Raw genomic sequence first — 19,781 nt, 5'->3', positions numbered from 1 at the left:
GGCAGAATCTGGCTCCTAGTGATTTTTACACTCTCAAACTCCAATCCAAGGCAGAGTCCTGTGCTGAATTGTGTGAATGCATTTGGACTTGAAGAGAATATGGCATACTCTCTTCTCCTGCTCTAGTGGAACCCACACACTTTCTGGGTGTGGTGCACTGTCTCACTTCGTGGCACTGAGACCATTTACAGAGAGAAGAATGAGTGTGCTCTACAGCCTTAGCTATCAGACAGCTGGCTTCCAGCTCCTGTGGGTAGAAGCTCATGTACTAAGTTCTAGAGGTCATGGGTTCAATTCCCCTTGTCGGCGTTACACTACCACACCTTGGCTATGTCTACACTCATGGCTTCTTGCACCAGAAATATGCAAATGAGGCTAAGTGTGGAATATTGCTGAGCCTTATTTGCATGGATAATGAGCCACCATTTTTGCAGAAGAGGCTCTTGCGCCAGAAGGAGCTTTCTACACTGCCCCTTCTTGCGCAAGAAAAACCCTCTTGCGCAATGCCATTCTTCCTGAAAATAATTGGCATAACAGCATTGTGCAAGAGGGTTTTTCTTGCGCAAGAAGGGGCAGTGTAGACAGCTCCTTCTGGCACAAGAGCCTCTTCTGCAAAAATGGCGACTCATTAGCTATGCAAATGAGGCTTGGCGATATTCCACGCTTAGCCTCATTTGCATATTTCTGGTGCAAGAAGCCACGAGTGTAGACATAGCCCTTGGGCAGTGACAGCATGGTAGAGGAATACCTAGTGTCATAGACAGCATGCTCCAGGAAGGCCTCTGCTTCTTTTTTCGGAGTATCGTTAACTCGTCAGCCTGTATGAACATCTCCTGAGCCCGAGCTAGAAAGTCATTTCACTTCTCCTCGTGGTGTCACCTAAAGTTTTCACACACACACACACACACACACTAGCCCTGGCTCGTCCCCAAGCCTGTATGCTGATCTGTTTTCACTGAAATATCTTCCCTGCCCTTTTTAGAGGAAAGCACATAGACTGTTCCTTTTCAGTCCTATCAGCCTTCCCCTCAGGCAGGCGTGAGGCAACTGTCCTGAATTCGCAGGAGGACTCGACCCATTGTGAGGTTGGTTCCCTCTTCCTCCAACCTCTTCGCATGCATACAGGCTGGATTGGGCAGTTAATATCCAACTAATAAGCAGAATCTTCCTTCCTGAAACTCGTGCTCCCTTTCCAAGTCCTTCCTAGCTCTGACACCGTGATCTGCAGCCTCCTATTGGATGGAAATGTTTCTATACAGCCAAGATGTCCCCTTCTCCCTGCAAAACCCTCCAAAAAGCCCAAGTCAAAACAAAGCCTGGAAAATGTGAAGCAATGACCTTAACAATTGCATCAGCCAACAATGACTGAATAACTAAATACAGTGGGGAAAAGACTGATGTAATAATGACTCCCACAATAGCATATCTTCTGAGTGTTCTAACTCATGTCTTGTGCATATGCAGAGATGGCTGTTTGAGATGGGTATATTCAGTGGGGCTCTCCCGATGCATGCAACCAAAAACTACCATCTGTCTTCTATAGAGGCACAGAACAACCTGGTCTCCTCTGCTCTGCAAGTGGGGGACGTGGTGGTATGGGAGGAAATCTGCACATGGAATGACTTCTAAGCTTTTTGCATGTTGTCTTTTGTCTGGACTACACCCTGCTCTTTGAGCTTTCTGACTTCCAAATGTTTGTGTAATAAGAACTGCCTTTGAACACTGACAGTGAATTAGAAGTGAAAGAAAAGACCTGAACTCATTCTTTAAGCTGTATAAGATGCATCTGCCCAACAAAAATGATTCAGGCAAAAGTGACACGTACCTTTTCAGTGCTTGTGCTGAAAAGTGACTCTGCCACTGACACTCCGTGTGTCCTTGGGCAAGTCACTTTGCCTCTCCATGCCTCAGTTCCCCATCTATAAAATAGGGCTAGTACGTCTTCCTGTCTCCCACCCTTTGTTACATCTGTTAGTTCTTGGTGTGTGTCTCACCATGTTGTATAGCACCTTGCACAATGATCTTGGCTGGAGGTTGTAGATGCTATTTGAACACTGTAAATAATTACAATTAAAAATGTCTTTGCTAATATGTGGAGGGTGCTAAGGAAAGAAACTGATGGGGCAATGGGTACTAGCTTTGGCTTTGGAAGACCCAGGGTCAGTTTTCTGTCCTGCCTCTGCCTTAGTCTATGACCAGTTAATATTTTTGCCCCATCTGTGAAATTGGGGTAACAATTCAATTCTCTACCTCCTGGTGGGCTGTGATTAGGAGCAATACATTATCTGGCAGAATGAGGTGCTCAAATTCTACTCTGGTTTGCAGGATAATTTAGTGTACATTGTGGCCTAGATTGCGATATCTGTATTCATGATGAGTAGTACCTTACCGCACAAGCAGTTCATTTTTTTTTCCAGTGGGGCTATTTGTAGCATCAGGTTCTATTAACCAGGAAAAAGGTTATAATAATGGGATTCCACTTGATCCTTCTTTCTTCCAGTGTAGACAATAGCTTGCTTGCTTCTTCATCTTGTTGGCGCACATGGAAAATAACATTCCGTCTCTGTTTGGTGAGTGTACTATTCAATATTTGTGCCTTAGCTATTTCTAACAATATATTTTCAGTTGGGGAAGCTACCTAAGTAACCTGCAAATCTTTAATCTAGCTCCCAATTTTATGAAGATTTTCTCTATCCAATTTCTTTCTTTGAGTAGACTTGGATTTTTTTTAAAAAAATAGCCAACAAAGTGCTGCATGTATTGAAAGCTTCCCTGATAGCTACAGAAATGAATGTAAAGCTTTTATTCCTCTAAAAATATCATTTTTAATATCTTCTTACATGATTGGGTCTTTAAGTGTAGATGCATTCGATCAGCATCGTGTAATAAATCTCTGCTCCGTATTCGAGTAATAAGACCAGAAAAGGGGCCTGAAGTGGTTGAAGGCGGATTTCACCATCAGCTCTGCCTCTTAGCAAGGATTTATCTTCACACACAGTTTGCAATGGTTTATATCTACAATCTGGTTTTAGAATTGGCTGTAGGTAAACTAGTACACTGTCTTGTGCGGCCACAGTTAAATTAATCTAACCCGGGCTTATGTCAATTGACCTTAAATCAGAAAAGAATCAAGTTAGCTAAATCAGCATGAGCCGGGTTTGAATAGAAATATGTATCCACACGGGTGTGCATCAGTTAACTAAGCTGATCTGGAAATACAACTTGGTGTTTTAGGGTCTAATCCTGCATTCTTTGGGCAAAGTTCCTGTTGATGACCAGGACTGGTAAGAACCTCAGGATTCATCTACTGTACAGTACTGATATTTGGTAGAGGATGAAACATTTCACCTAGTTATGCAATAAGGGATTTTCCCCCCCTCTCCCCCCCCAAAGTGCTTGGTTCCAGTTTTCCCATTAACTTCTTCAGAAGCTGTGAACACTCAGCACGTCTGACTACTATGGCATAAATCAGAGGTGGCCAACGAAGAGCCAAAATAGTGGTGGATAGAGTGCGAAAAGCCACATATTATATATTTATTTTTATTTATCTATATATAGATATAGTTCACAAAATGTAGTGATAAAAATAACATTATAGGACATTTTGTACAAAAACCAATAAAAAAGTCTCTAGTCGCTTAAAAAATTCACGGCCAGTCCATAGATCTTCAGAGAACTTGACAAGGAATAAACATCAAATTAAAAAAAAACCAAATCTTTAAAAATACAGTCATATTCTCTCACTTAAAAAAAAAAAAAAAAAAAAAAAAAAAGCATCCCCGTCATGTATTTTAAATTTATCACTACTTCCCTCTTGTGTCCTGTGAGGTTTTTTTAAAAATGAAACTGAACTGAGAAGTAAATTAGCACAACTGAAGTGCCTGTTTCACTCCAGCTTGTTGATCTCTGGTATGGTTTCCTTATTTATTTATTTTTACTTATGAAGATTATGGCTTTTTTATAGTTCTAAAAATTCAGGTCTGTCCCAGACTGCAAATATGGTTCAAAAACAATAAGGGAGAGACTCCTATCTCAGAATATTTGCTTCATCCTGGCAAACAATAGCCTTTGAATTTTCTTTAAAGAAACACAGTGTAAACCAGGTACATGCTGATTCTTTTTTTTTTTTTTTTTTGCCCTGGAATTTAAATATGACATGTGTGTTGGCTGCCTTATTCTGCATCCATGAAGACTTTGAGTTTAAGGTGCTTCAGTGCCCCTCCCCCTGTTCTAACCCAATCCCCCTCCCCACTCCCCCTGAGCCAGGCATTCCCAGCCCCCCCACTCTACCCTTCCTTTTCCCCAGAGCCAGGCACTCTCAACTTCCCTGCTCTAACCCAATGCCCCACTCTTCCCCCAGAGCCGGTCTTAGGGGCAGGTGAGCCGGATGGTCGCTCAGGGCCGCCATTTTCAAGGGGCTGCCGACAGAGCCGGTCTTTTGGCCTGACCTTCTGAATCCTCCCCCTAGGTTTCCCTGGCTACTCCCCAACCTCTTCCCCCCCCCCCCCCATTTTTTTCCTCAAAAAATTTCTCCCAGCGTGTGTGTGGTTTTGTTGTTGTTGTTGGTTTTTTTTTTTGTTTTGGCAAATTTTTGTCCGGTATTTTTTTGAAACCATCTGGCAACCCTATGGGCGAGCTTGGTGGTTGCCTGGGGCTGCCAGTTGGTTAGGACCAGCCCTGCAGGCACTCCCAGCCCCTCGCTCTAAACCAATGCCCCACTCCTTCCCCAGAGCCAGGCATTCCTAGCCCTGCCACTCTAACCCAATGCTTGGGTCCCGGAGCCGCCGCCACCGCCTCACGCGTCTCCCTCCAGGCGCTGGGGCCCGTACGCAGAGTAGCTGGCCGTGAGCAGTCCAGGCGTGCGGCTCAGAACTAGCAAGAGCTGCATTTCTTTAGGCAAAGAGCTGCATGCTGTCCACTCCTGCCATAAATCTTTACAAGGGAATGAATGCATACACTAGCTACAACTGTTCAAAATATATAAGAACATATCGGAAATATTGGAGACTTTGTGTTGTCAATTTTCATGATTTTATTGCTAGTCTCCTGCTGTGTGGTTTTTTTTTTGTTTTTTTTTTAAAGACTAGGGTCTCCTGGAGGCATGTGTTTTTGTGACGGGCTCACTTGTTTTGAAGTGAAAGCTCATGATTTCAGAGAAAAGTTTAAAAACATGACCTAAGTGCGCCCTAAAACCTCAAAACCAGAAGCAAATAAATAAAAACAATCAATATTTTGGTTTAAGATGAGGGGAGGTTTTTTTTTTTTTTTTTTTATTGAATGATTTTTGACATGCCGGATTCATGATCTTTTTTAATGCTTTGGGCTGGCAGTACTAGAAAAGATGAAGGGTTCTACGTTCCCTGCATTGTCCAAGACGTTCACCACCCAATCAATGTTTAGATACAACGTTTGAGGATTACTGCCCTCCAAAGAAGACTTGCATTCCAGCACCATGTGTTCATCGATCTCATAAAGGAGCAAATTAAATAGCGGGTGAATTTATAGCACACCTGCCTGCCCTCTGTCCAAAACTAATGTTGGCCATCTTGTCGATGGTATAATTTATACTAGAATTGCAACTGATACTATACTACTAGTGACGAGACAAAAACACAATGGCTACGTCTACACTGGCATGATTTTCCGGAAATGCTTTTAACGGAAAAGTTTTCCGTTAAAAGCATTTTCGGAAAAGAGCGCCTAGATTGGCAGGATGCTTTTCCGCAAAAGCACTTTTTGCGGAAAAGCATCTATGGCCAATCTAGACGCGGTTTTCCGCAAAAAAGCCCTGATCGCCTTTTTCACGATCGGGGCTTTTTTGCGGAAAACAGTACTATGCTGTCTACACTGGCCCTTTCGCGCAAAAGTCTTTTTTCGGAAAAAGACTTTTGCCCAAACGGGAGCAGCATAGTTTTTCCAGAAAAGCACTGATGATTTTACATGAGATCATCAGTGCTTTTCCAGAAATTCAAGCGGCCAGTGTAGACAGCTGCCAAGTTTTTCCGCAAAAGCAGATGATTTTGCGGAAAAACTTGCCAGTCTAGACACAGCCAATGACTGTTTGAGCGCAACTTAACTCATGTACAGAAGTATGTTGGCTCAGAGCACAGCAAATGAAAACTTGGCTAGTGATTATTTGGCAAACTGCAGTGCAGAAAGAGAACCTTTTCCATAGATGGGAGTTCAACTAGAAAAAGCTGTGTAAATGTGTGGGAATGAAGATACAGAGGTTTAAAGGAAGGGAGCTCTTAGCCAAGATGGTAAGGGATGCAACCCATTTTACTCCAACTTCCAGAGGCATCTGGCACTGGCTATTGTTAGAGACAGGGTACAGAGACATTGAACATTGGTCTGATTTACTATGGCCATTTTTTGTTGACGGGGGGGTTTTGTTGACTGCAGAATTCAGCACAGAGTTACAATATGGGGAGCAGTCTGTCCTTCCAACTCACTTTACAAGCCAGGACTGTAAGGTGGGATGAGAGTGGATGTGGCAGCCATCTTTGTTTTGTTCATTGGCAGGTTTCTCCAAAGCCCAATGATATTGATGGGAGTCTTAACTTGACCTCAGTGGACCAGGCCTGTCCCTCTCTTCTCTCTCCCCCTCCCCCCCGATGGAATATGCCTTTCTATATTAGTACTTCATAAGGGTTCCATGTGAGACAGAGCACCAGAGAGTTTGTGGCAAAGGGTGAGCTATGCAATCCGATGAAATCCTTGCACAGGCTGTCCCTGCAGAGGCACAGCTAGAGCTGAGGTTGCCAGGAGCCCAGTTTTCGCCCAGACAGTCTGGTTTTCACTGCCTGTCTGGTTTAAAAAAAACCCACACAAACAGAAAATACTGGACATGTAAAAAATACTTTTTGTTTTAAAGTATCTAGCAACCCTACCTAGAGCTCTGCTATTTGATGATATAAACAGGCATACATGTAAAGGGAAGACCCCACTCCACAAATAAATAAAGATCCCACTTTGGAAGGCCTTATACTTTCTAAAAGTGTTTACAAAGGTTTCCTAGACAGTTAAATCATTTGGATAAGCAGTCTTTTAATTGTCAAGTTTGGGTTTTTAAGGGATACGTCTCAATGGGTAAACAGCAAGATTCTGATATTTTTTTTTTTTTTAAGGCCTGCAAGTGCAATTTCAGGCAAATATTGAAACCTAGTAGTCAGAATGAAGTGTCAGGATTGTAGAAGTGCTTTACAGTAAGGGGCAGAGGAATTCAAGAATCAAAATATGTGCAAGATAAGCTTTACTTCACAAGCCATTAATGGAAATGACGGTTATTAAACGGCTTGCTTGGGGTTTTGCAGAGAGATTAGTTAATTATTTGGATTGCAATAATGTCTGAGAGTTCTCAGTCCCATTGTGCTAGGTGCTGCACATACATAAGAGATATTCCTGACCTCCCAAAAACCTTACTGACTTAGTACAAAAGGAGATATTGGGAAGTTAAGGCCATTGATTGGTTAGTGTTTGTTCTATGGTGACTTAATAACATCTCTTAGGCTATGTCTAGACTGCAGGCTTCTTTCAGAAGAAGCTTTTCTGGAAGAGATCTTCCGAAAAAACTTCTTCCGAAAGAGCACATCCACACAGTGAAAGTGCATCGAAAAAGTGATCTGCTTTTTTGAAAGAGTGTCCACACTGAATGGACGCTCTCTCACATTTAAGCTGTGATTACTATGGACAGAGTGACCACCAGGGCAGGGCACCTGTGCTTTTTCCTCTTTCCTCTTCTTTCAAAAGAACTCCCTCTTCCCCATCCATGCAAAAGAGGCTTTTCAGAAAAAGGCTTCTTCCTCCTAGAAAGAGGTTTACCAATGTCAGAAAAACCCCTCTGTTCTTTCAATTTTTTTCCCCCTGAAAGAACGTGACTGCAGTGTGGACATAATTGAAGTTTTTCCGAAAAATGGCCATTTTTCTGAAAAAACTTTGCAGTGTAGACACCCGTATTAACAGGAAATTTTGGGGACAAATTCTTGTTGATTTGCGTTTAGAATAAAATCACTGTAGCTTGCTGTTTCTCAACATTATGGTATGTAAAATGAAACAGTTGTTGTATACAAGTCATGAAGAAGGTAGAAAACACAACAGAAAGCATGGAAAGCAGATGCATAATAGAGAGTTATTTTACTATACCTTATTCCCTTACATCTGCACAGTGGCCTGGTATATCTGTGTATTCAAGGGACTTCTAAAGGACTCATGGATGTGGTATGTAAAGCCCATTCATAAATTGATCTAAAAAAGCCCATAAATTAGTTTTAAAAAAGCCCTTTATTACCATCTCATCACTATTTGTCCTACCGTGTTCAGAGAGGTATCCCTGGTCTGACCCCAGAGGACCCGTGATGGGGACCACAGAAGAATCTAGGCTTGATGGACTTTGTCCTTCATGGTGACAAACTTATCTGTTGCTTTGCCCCCCTTGTTACTGAAGGAAGGCTTGCACAATGAAAGGTCTTGCATTGTACTCTGCAATGAGTAAGATTGAGGCTCAAACTGATTCTGGCAGAGAACCGCACGGCGAAGGGCCCATTGCCCTGTTTCCGAGACATCCCTCAGCACTAACGTCCTGTGGGGATTGCTGCTGTGTTAGTGATGGGAGGGGTGTCATGTTCCTCCAAGTGTCTCAGAGAAGCAGTCTGTAGATTGCTAGGCCTAGTCTTCCAAGTTACTTAAACATGCCCAGCAAGTCCCATTGGCATCAGTGGAACTACTCACATGCTTTCGGCACCCAAACTGTGCCGAATCAAGAACTAAAAGGGCAGGGTGGGGCGGAGCTATCGTGCATAAAGAACTCAGGACTGGGTCACAGGCAAACCTGGAGTGAAATCTGCATTTAGAATATTTGAGCTACTTTATACTGATCTGCCAACCACCCTGTAATGGTCGAGGTCCGGCTGCCTGTGCCCAATATCTGTTGACTACTATTATCTGTAAATGCTTCGAGTGCTTCTTCTATAACAATTCATCGAGTTGGAAATGTGCCAGTCATATTGGGGCGAAATGACACTAATAGCATCAGGAGCTTGTGATTATCAGTGAATTGGGGTTTTGCTGACCCGCCCTTCCGCTGCGCAGTGCGGAGCGGAATAACCATGCGCTCTCCTCACAGAACTAGGATGCAGGATGTGTACGTTTCAGAGAGGGGCGGGTCTGGTATGTGGTGGGTTATTCCTCTCATCATTTTCTGCTAACACCCCCTGTAAAATGCATGCATTCTAGGAGCATGCTGAGACCGAGCTAGACGGGAGTCATTTGATATTGTTTGCTGCCATAATAACCTCACCGAATGTGAAATAAGCCAAACCTGTAGCATTAATTATTCTGTGTCAGTCTCTAGTTCCCTTGCAAGAGGAAGCCATGGGAGCCAATGGCAGAGAGACACTTGAGCCAGCTACACGGCTAGTCCTGAGGAAGCTAGCATAGGTCACAGGCCTATGAAGGCCAGCTTCTATACATGCATGACCAATGATCTGTGGGCTTGGGCTGTTGGTTGGTGAAGGTCAAAGTATTTGGCAGACAGTGTCTTCTAACGTCTGTGATGAAGGAATCACAGGTGCTAAACTGTTTTCCACATTCAGACACTGAGGAGGAAAACGTGAATGTGACAAGGTCAGGCCAGAGGACTGTTACAGAGTGGGGCTACTATGGCTGCCCCAAAAAGTTAAAAGGCCTGCTAATTAGAGGTGGAGGACTGTATGGCAATTAGGAACAGCTGGCAGGGAGCAGGCCCAGACAGTCTGGAGCCAGCTGACTCCACTTCAGGCCTGCCAGAGGCCTTTAAATGCCTCCCCAGTCAGAAGGTGGGAGAGAAAGTGAGAGACTGGAAGGAGGTAGGGAAAAATTACAAAAAAATTATTACAGGTTGAACCGCTCTAGTCTGGCATCCTCAGGATCTGACCGGTTCTGAGTCAGAATTTTCTGGACCATGAGAGGTCAATATTGTCTAGCAGCATTGCCAACACTTCCACTGCTTCCTGGGCTTTTAGAGGACATTTAGGGATAATTTAGAGCTAAATAACAGCATAGAACACTGGAGGCCAGAACTGATGATTGTAAACAAATTTTATGGGACCACAGGAAACTCGACCACACCCATGAAATGTGGACATCTGGCTCCCTAAAATCATTCCAGATGATGGATGTTTCCAGACCAAAGTCTTCTGGACTAGAGATGTTTTACCTTTAGTTTTTAGTTGCATCCTCACCTATGTAGTGGTATATATGAAAATATAAAACTTTATGATTTCTATTTTCATTGTCCTTTTTGTTAGAATAATACACTTTTTTTTTGGTAATGCTGTGGGGCCTCTTCAACTTACATGTCTTACGGCCTCAGGATGTCTTAATCTGGCCCTGTTTACCCCATTTTCACACAGGGTGCAAATAAGGGACAGAAACGTGAAAGATTTGCTAAGGTTATGCAGTGAGTCATGGCAAACCTGGTAGAACCTATCAACCAGATCCTCAGACACTCCTCAGCTTGTGTTGGCAAATAAGTCATTTTCTACCACCTTTCCCCACTGACACTAGGGAAGGCAAAGGAGCCTTAGGGCTAGTTTAATATGCCTGTCTTGGAACAGCCCCTTGGAGGCACAACAGGTGCATTATATCCTTTCTTCTCCTGCTGTATGCACCAGAATTCCTGCTCTGCTTGCTGGGGCTAGAAGTTGGTAGGCGAATGCAACATGCAATTTCCTTCTGCTCTATATGCAGGAGAATGGGAGAACTCGTGTTTAGGGGAACCCTACTTCCCATGATACAGAATGGAAGTTGTTATAATGTGAAGAGGAAAAAAGTCAGCTATGAGAAGATTCTAGTGTATTTGGTACAGAGTAAGGGGAAAGGCAAATCACTAAGTAGTGCAACTTTAGTTAAACAACTGACATTTTCTCATGTTGGGAAGGTCTACTTATTAATAAGCAAAGAGGAAGATTTTTCACTAGGTTCCCAGCTGTCTACATATAACAGACCCAGAAGAAAGAGTAAGAAGCAAGATACCCTGATTTTTATCATCATCTGCAGTTTTGAAGAACTGTAAATAATGACAGACAGGTCTATACAGACACACACAGAAGGGCTTAGATCACTTAAGTACCCGGGCTAAAAGATGGCAAATGCCAGAAATCAATGTAGATAAATGTAAAATACTGACTCTTAGGGAAAGAAAAAAAGAATCTGTGTCTGCTAACGTGAGTGGGTGCTGTGGCATATCGACCAGGGAAGGTATTAGGGAGTTAGAGAAAATTCCCCAAAGCCTATAAAAACAAAGTGCAGCTCTGTAGTGATGGAAACAAAAAGGGTAATGTGATATTTTGCTAGTGTAAATAACGAGGCAAGGGGGATTATTGCTATAGGTAAGGCAGCACTATGGAGACATGTTTTTAGTGCACCCTGTCAATATTACGCATAACTGAAGGCACCAGAAAAGGCATATCCAAGAAAAGAAACCTGAGAGGAGAGTTTACTAGTATAATTTATTAAAACTAATGGTTGTTTCACCCATCAAATACACATACACTTACTCTGAGACTAAAAATAATCTTTTGCTTTTTAATTTTTTAAAAGATTTCTGCAGCCCAAATGGATGATAGATTTTGTCAGCTTTGCTTACCATAAGCTACAAATAAATATGCTCATTTCAAAGGGGGGTTTAAAAAACAAAATGAACTTTGGTTCTTCGTTGAAATGGATGTAAGATCCTTTTCTCTGTGACCAGCACAGGGATATCTTGATAACATGAGGATAACACCATTTGTGCATTTAAATAATCTTCTTTTAAGGGACTGGAGAAGATTCATTGCTCTCCAGAGGGGAATGTAAGTTTCTTACAGATCCTATATCCTAATTAAGAGGATCATCAGCACAATGCCAGAGAGGTGACAGAGAGAGCCTGTTTCTAGTTAGAGCCATGCACACATGAAAAAAATGTCTTTGAGTGTCAGGATTACAGGAGCTGCTCCAAAATTAGACTCTTTATTTAGTTCTTGAGCAAAAGCAAGAAGAGGGTGCTTTGCATCAGCTCATCTGGGGAAGCTGACCTCTTTAAAACAACATGGATCATTCTGTGAATGTTACTGCCAATGTTATTGCCATCCAGATATAAATATGTACATGGGCTATCATTTTCTTGTAACAAATGGTAAAAGATATGCTGGTGACAGTGAGGTAGTCATGGAGAAAACAGTACTTTATCACCTACCTATGACTATGTTTCCCAAGCAGCATTCTCGCCAATCGCAAGCCCTGTCTGATCATTAGTTCTTGCACATGGAAGCAATGAAGTTGTCTCGTAAAGTAAATCATTCGAGGATTTTTTATAATCTGAAATAAAATTTTCTAATATTTTTTTCCTAAGTTTTCCAGGTTTAAGGTTTTAATCTTTTATTATTTATTGTATGGCAGTTTTGAAGGGCAGGGATGAGAAGCGCTGTGCAAATAGTTGTCGTAGTTGGGGGATCTGTGCATGACAATGCTGGATTTAAAAAGTTAATGTTTCTCATCACCGTGTTATGTCTTGTGCTATTTGCAATAAAAAATTAACTATGCATTGCTTTATAAGCATTTTGCTACCGTGTCAATTAAAGTTGCTGATAAATATTTTTTAGAATTTATGTGCCAGGGGAGAATGGCATATACATTTTTGTTTCTTCTAGCAAGACTTAGAGGGTCTCACTGAGAAGAATATACATTACATTATCCCTTAGAGCAATAGAACTTTCTGTATTACACGAAGTTTTCCCTCTAGGATTAAACATTCTTTCAAGCTTTTCTCACTTTGCCTCTGGTAATTTACCATGTAATTCAGGTGGGATTTCTTTTCCTTAATCATAGCACAATGCTGGATATGGTCTTAACTTGGGAGCTTCAGAATAATCCTCTCTGGAAAAAGACATAAAAATGTCTCATTAGATCAGTGGTACTACCAGTTACAATCTATTGTACAGAATAAAAACATGATGCTACATGTCATTTCTTCCTACCTGAATTCTGTGACACCTGGAATTTGGCAACTGAATACTTTGCATGAGTTAAATTATTTGCTCAGTGATGTAAAATAATGGCAGTATATACTATTAGAGCTTCATTTGGCTCCACTGAAGTCAATCACAATTTTTTAGTTGACTTCAATGGAACTTCTTTACCTGTGTTGTTTTCTCCTTAAGCTGTTGAAACAAAATGCAGGACTATGTAGCACTTTAAAGACTAACAAGATGGTTTATTAGATGATGAGTTTTCGTGAGCCAGACCCACTTCTTCAGATCAAATAGTGGAAGAAAATAGTCACAACCATATATACCAAAGGATACAATAAAAAAAAATTAACACATATGAAAAGGACAAATCACATTTCAGAACAGAAGGGGGATGCGGGGGGGGGAGGAGGAAGGAAGGTAGGTAAGTGTCTGTGAGTTAATGATATTAGAGGTGATAATTGGGGAAGCTATCTTGGTAATGGGTAAGATAGTTTGGGTCTTTGTTCATTCCCTTCCGGAGAGTGTCGAATTTTAAAATGAATGACAGTTCAGAGGATTCCCTTTCAAGTGCAGATGTAAAAGGTCTTTGTAGCAGAATGCAGGTGGTTAAGTCATTGAGAGAGTGTCCTTTCTGGTTGAAATGGCAAGAAACTGTTTTTTCTTTGTGATCTTGTCTGATATCTGTTTTGTGGGCATTAATCCTTTGGCGAAGTGTCTGAGACGTTTGTCCAATGTACCTAGCAGAAAGTGTCCTTCAATCTACATCAATGATCTTTAGCTCAGGTGGCATGTTCTGTGTATTTTTTTTTTCCTTCTCTGTGTGGTTACTTATTCAGTGTTCTAAACATCAATAACTCAGATGGCCTGGGGGAGTGTTTATGCAGAACCCACAAACCCTTCTTCATGTGAGTAACACTTATGCACACAGGCCTTTAAGGGAGTAACATTTACTTGTTCGAATAAGGGGTTTACGAACACTGAGCCTCTGGAAATTACATCTTGCAGTTGATACTGGGTGAAATATTATTCCTTTTTCAGACCCGAAACTGTTTTGAGTTTTACCACGAGGCTTCACCCCAGATGTTTCCACACTTCAGGTTTCACAAGGCTGAGTGGTGTGCAAGCATGACAGGATGTGTGTTTTCCACACCCTCTCTCATCTCTACTCCTACCTAGCCTGTTAAATGCTGCCTCTGTCCCCACTGAAGCCCTATAGAAACTACAGCGGCAGCCGGTATCATAGGTGGGGGAAGGCATCTGCTTCCCAAACCACTGGGCATGACCCCACCCGTGGTCTGTCCCTAGAACACCTGTGGTCCAGAATTATTTTAGTTATCCAGATGTCTGCTTATCATGGGTGTTGCCAAGTTTCCCATAATTCCATAAAGTCTGTTTACAGCCACCAGTCCTGGCTGTCAGTGTTCTGTGCTGTTATTTAGCTCTAACTATCCCCTAAATGTCTTCTAAGAGCCCAGGAAGCAGTGGAAGTGTTTATAATGCTGCTAGAGAATTCTGACCTCCTGTGGTCTGGCACCAGTCAGGTCCCAGAGGGTGCTGGACTAGAGTGGTTCAGCCTGTAGCTTATTGTACACTATAGATGGAGAAATTTGGTTACTGAAAATAGGGAGGGCCAGATGGTTCCCTTTTCATGAAGAAACATAAGGGAATAGGCCATATGGGTGGATCTGGGGAGTTCAAAGGTAGCAAAACCCACCGTACCCCACTGATGCTATTTACTTTAAAATATTCTAAAACCTATACAATTGAAGCCCTTCTTTATAGTCCTTATTTGTACATTTTTCTGGCTGCCATACTAAGTATAAATGCACTTTCTGGGCCTGATGCCGCAGAAATGCGTTGTGTGAAGAGCCTAAGTGACTTCATTATGACTAACAGTTACCAGATCTGATGCACAGTGATGTTTGAACCAGACATGGGTATTGCAACAAATTCTGGGACTGACACTGTCCCATCCGTGCCAGGAGAAACACACTGAGTCTTTGACCTAATGCATATGTCCTTTGTGTTTTTCTTAGCTGCATTACAGTATGTTGTACATTACGACCACATCCATACAGTACAAGAATATATACACATCCCAAATGATCAAGGATAATTACATGCTTAAAGTGCAATATGCAAAGTTTCTCCTATGGATAATTAAGGGAAAAAAACTTGGTTCGCCCCTGTGGGAAGTCAGCCAGGAAATAAATAATTCTCAAAGTATGTCTTTATTATCTGCAGTGCTTGTCAAACTCCTTAAATGAAAAGTTAAAGCTTGAACACGGGGTTGGGGAATCTTTTTTGGGTTGGGAGCCACTGATGCACAGAAAAATCAGTCAGGGGATGAACACCAGTGAGAAGCACAAAAACAAAACAAACCCTCACTGACATGGCCCCTGACTGAGAGAATCATAGAATAATAGAGCTGGAAGGGACCTAGAGAGATAATCATGTCCAGTCTACTGCCCTCACATTAGAACCAAACATGGTCTAGACCCTGCCTGATAGATGTCTGTCCAACCAGCTTTTAAATATCTCCAGTGCTGGAGTTTCTACAACTTCCCAAGGAAATTTATTCTAGTATTTAACTACTGTGACAGGAAGTCTTTCCTAATGTCCAACCTAAACCTCTCTTGCTGCAATTTAAGCCCATTGCTTCTTCTCCTACCCTCAGAGGCCAACGAGAACAATTTTTCTCTCCTCCTTATAACTCCCTTTTAAGCACTTGAAAACTATTATCATGTCCCCTCTCAGCCTTCTCTCTTTCAAACTAAACAAACCCAGTTCTTTCAGTCGTCTCTCATACGTCATGTTTTCTAGACTTTTACGCATTTTTGTTGCTCTTCTCTGAACTTTTCCAATTTCTCCACATCTTTCTTGAAATGCGGTGCCCAGAAGTGGACACAATACTCCAGCTGAGGCCTAATCAGCGCAGATTAGAGCAGAAAAATGACTTCTTGGCTACGTCTAGACTGGCATGATTTTCCGGAAATGCTTTTAATGGAAAAATTTTCCGTTAAAAGCATTTTCGGAAAAGAGCATCTAGATTGGCACAGATTTCTGTTCTGAAATTTGATTTGTCCTTTTCATATGTGTTCTTTTTTTTAATTGTATCCTTTGGTATATCTGGTTGTGACTATTTTCTTCCACTATTTGATCTGAGGAAGTGGGTCTGGCCCACGAAAGCTCATCACCTAATAAACCATCTTGTTAGTCTTTAAAGTGCAACATAGTCCTGTAGATTGGCACGGATGCTTTTCCGCAAAAGCACTTTTTGCGGAAAAGTGTCCATGGCCAACCTAGACACGCTTTTGCGCAAAACAAATCTCTGCTGTCTACACTGGCCCTTTTGTGCAAAAGTTTTGCGCAAAAGGGACTTTTGCCCGAACGGGAGCAGCATGGTATTTCTGCAAAAAGCACTGATTTCTTACAGTAGGAAGTCAGTGCGTTTGCGGAAATTCAAGCGGCCAGTGGCAAGTTTTTCCTGAAAAGCGGCTGATTTTCTGGAAAAACTGGCCAGTCTAGACACAGCCCTTGTGTCTTGCTCCCAACGCTCCTGTTAATGCATCCTGGAATTGTGTTTGCTTTTTTTGCAACAGTGTCACACTGTTGACTCTCATTTAGCTTGTGCTCCACTATGACCCCTAGATCCCCTTCTGCAGTATCTTTCCTAGACAGCCACTTCCCATTCTGTATGTGTGAAACTGATTGTTCCTTCCTAAGTGGAGCACTTCCTAAGGGGAGTGAGACACTCCCAACATTCCCATTGCACACCAGAGCCTAAGGGGGCCCAGGCTTGTAGATTTTGTGTGCTCCAGCCTCATGGGGCGATGATAGGGGGGCTGGAGGGCCAGCATAGGCTCCCTTAATGGTGGGGGGAGCCCTGAGTCTTGGGGGCTGGATCCAGGCAATGCAGGGACTGTATCCAGCCCCCAGTCCTTAGGTTCCCCACCCCTCCTTTAACATGTTCTCTAACTTCCTGTGGGCCGTAGCTCCCACTGGGCCAGAGTCATTCAAACACTGCCTTGCACCTGCTTAAAGACCTGTGCCCTGAAAGACCGTCAACCTCTGGGTGCGCAGGGGTTACCTCCAGACACTCCTGCCACCCTCTGGCTTTCTGCCACATGTGTGAGTGGCTTTAGCTGACAGCCTGGTCTCTACCACAACCCCACTGGCTGGCTGCTGAGGGAAGCAATAGACCCACCCATCTGCAGAACTTGGGCCATGAACCCTCCACTAAGTCAGGTTTTTAGTCTCTTCCTGTCCAGTAGTAGAACACACATAGGAACCATCCAACAGTCCCTGTGGCCCGCCAGTGGCAAATGAGGCTGCAGCTGCTTTGTACCATCCCCTTTTGACTTGTGGCCTTTCCGTAAATCAGCTTTACACACGCGCCAAACGCTCTTGGCCGGACTTGCAGCCTGGGTGTTTGAATCAGTTTCCCAGCACGAACAAACACACTTCCTTTCAAAAGCTTGAAGGACTGTGCTGTAAAAGTCATGCACTGACTTGCACCCTGGCACCCCACCTTCTACTAAGGTTTTTGGAGAAAAATCACCTGCAATGGGGATGCAGGAAAAGGAACTCTCTCTTTAATAAAAAAAAAAACAAACCCATGATGGCAACAGGAAAGGTGCCCCCTCCCAACATTGGAATGGTCTGGGCCCCCCCTCAGCAGTGTACTTAAGCCTGTCCTTAATTTTAAGAATGAAAGTAGTCTCCTTGATTTCATGCAGCTGCTTGCATGCTTGGAGTAAGTGAAGGATGTACATGTGGACTTTGCTGAATCAGGACTCGTGTATGAATAATGGTTAAAAAAAAAAAAGAAAAACTGAAGCTATCACTGTTGAAATTCTGCCATCCCTTCTTTCTGCAAACAAACCTTCCTTGTTTTCCTTTTCATCTTTACAATCATTTTTAATTCAAGGGGCTCCATTTCCCCTGCGGAACAATCCTACAGTATTTCAATTAAAGCCGTCAGCCTTCCGACCCATTTTTCCCCCCCTAGCTTCCCCACACTTCCATTCACAGCACTGGCACAAAAACTCAATTAGTTATTAATCGATGCATGTTAAAATTCATTAACTCTGCGTGTGAAGCTTAAGCTATAATTAACTGTCTTCCTAGCCTTTTGTTCTTTAATCTCCAGGTAGACTTTCCCATTGTTAATAAGAAAGAAGAAATGCATCCTGAAATCCCTCAAGTAGTCCTTCCCTGCAAGTCCTATAGGTAGCAGGCGGCACGGTACGTGGTATGACATGGTACCAGAGGAAACGTCACTTGATAGGGCTTTCGTTGCAGCTACTAAGTACTGACTTGCAGGTGTGAATCTGTTCCAGTCTAGAATGGAGGAGAAGCAAAATGCAGGACAATGTAGCACTTTAAAGACTAACAAGATGGTTTATTAGATGATGAGCTTTCGTGGGCCAGACCCACGTCCTCAGATCAAATAGTGGAAGAAAGTAGTCACAACCATATATACCAAAGGATACAATTAAAAAAATGAACAAATATGAAAAGGACAAATCACATTGCAGAACAGGAGGAGGATGTGGGGGGGGGGGGAAGGGGGAGGAAGGAAGGTAAGTGTCTGTGAATTGATGATAGTCAGACCCATAGTCTCCTATAGACAACCACCTAACCTCAAGATGATTCTTACCAACCACCACAGGACATACCACACTAATACCAACCCTGGTACCTTCCCTTGCAACAAACCCCGTTGCCAGCTTTGTCCACATATTCATTCTGCTGATACCATTATTGGACCTAACCAAGTGAGTTATAAGATCAAGAACACATATTCCTGCGCATCCAGAAATATAATCTATGCTATCATGTGCCAAAAGTGTCCGTCTGCTATGTACATTGGACAAACATCTCAGACACTTCGCCAAAGGATTAATGCCCACAAAACAGATATCAGACAGGACACTCTCTAAATGACTTAGCCACCTGCATTCTGCTACAAAGACCTTTTACATCTGCACTTGAAAGGGAATCCTCTGAACTGTCATTCATGTTAAAATTCGACACTTGCCAACAAGGACTTAACAAGAATTTGAACTATCTCACCCATTACCAAGACAGTTTCCCCAATTATCACCTGTAATACCATTAACTCACAAACATCCCACTCTCCCTACCTTTAATATCATCAATTCACAGACACTTACCTTCCTTCCTCCCCCTTCCCCCCCCACATCCTCCTCCTGTTCTGCAATGTGATTTGTCCTTTTTATATTTGTTCATTTTTTTAATTGTATCCTTTGGTATATATGGTTGTGACTACTTTCTTCCACTATTTGATCTGAGGAAGTGGGTCTGGCCCATGAAAGCTCATCATCTAATAAACCATCTTGTTAGTCTTTAAAGTGCTACATTGTCCTGCATTTTGCTTCAACTACCCCAGACTAACACGGCTACATTTCTATCACTATTCTAGAATGGAGGAGGACCTTCAAGGTTATTTTCAGAAAGCTGAATGTGCTGCTATCCTATTTCCTGACCTCAACACCATATGTCCTCTTTTGCTTTCTAACAATCTGCAAAGATTTTTTTGTTTTAAAAAGCTGCCAGGCTGTGCAGGACAAACTTGTGTTCCACGTATGAAACTCCTCGAAGCTAACATTTATTATAACACTAAACAAGGTTGGAAATGAATTTGTGTCAGGTGTCGAGGCTTATGTCCTATGGAATTGACATACGTTTGTGTTGCATCTCTATATACTCTATGTACACTGAGGTTTGTTCAGGAAGAATGATTTCTTATGTATTTTCCCCTCCTCTCCT

General features: G+C 42.5%; 1 long non-coding RNA gene across 7 annotated transcripts in view; it reads left to right on the top strand.

Moving 5' to 3' along the window:
* LOC142829526 (uncharacterized) overlaps window positions 1-19,781 on the top strand; it is a 129,042-nt gene that overhangs the window by 2,415 nt on the left and 106,846 nt on the right. The window contains exon 3 of one of the 7 annotated variants that reach the window (XR_012903980.1): window positions 2,501-2,618. The exons of the other annotated variants lie outside the window; for them this stretch is intronic. This is a non-coding gene — a long non-coding RNA (uncharacterized LOC142829526). Of the gene's footprint in view, window positions 1-2,500; window positions 2,619-19,781 lie in introns of those variants that run through there. 7 annotated transcript variants of the gene reach the window in all.

The sequence above is a fragment of the Pelodiscus sinensis genome, chromosome 5 (assembly GCF_049634645.1).
Source record: "Pelodiscus sinensis isolate JC-2024 chromosome 5, ASM4963464v1, whole genome shotgun sequence".
NCBI classification, from domain to species: Eukaryota; Metazoa; Chordata; order Testudines; family Trionychidae; genus Pelodiscus; species Pelodiscus sinensis.
Note: the sequence above shows the minus strand (reverse complement) of the source record. Positions and strands in the feature narration are given on the sequence as shown.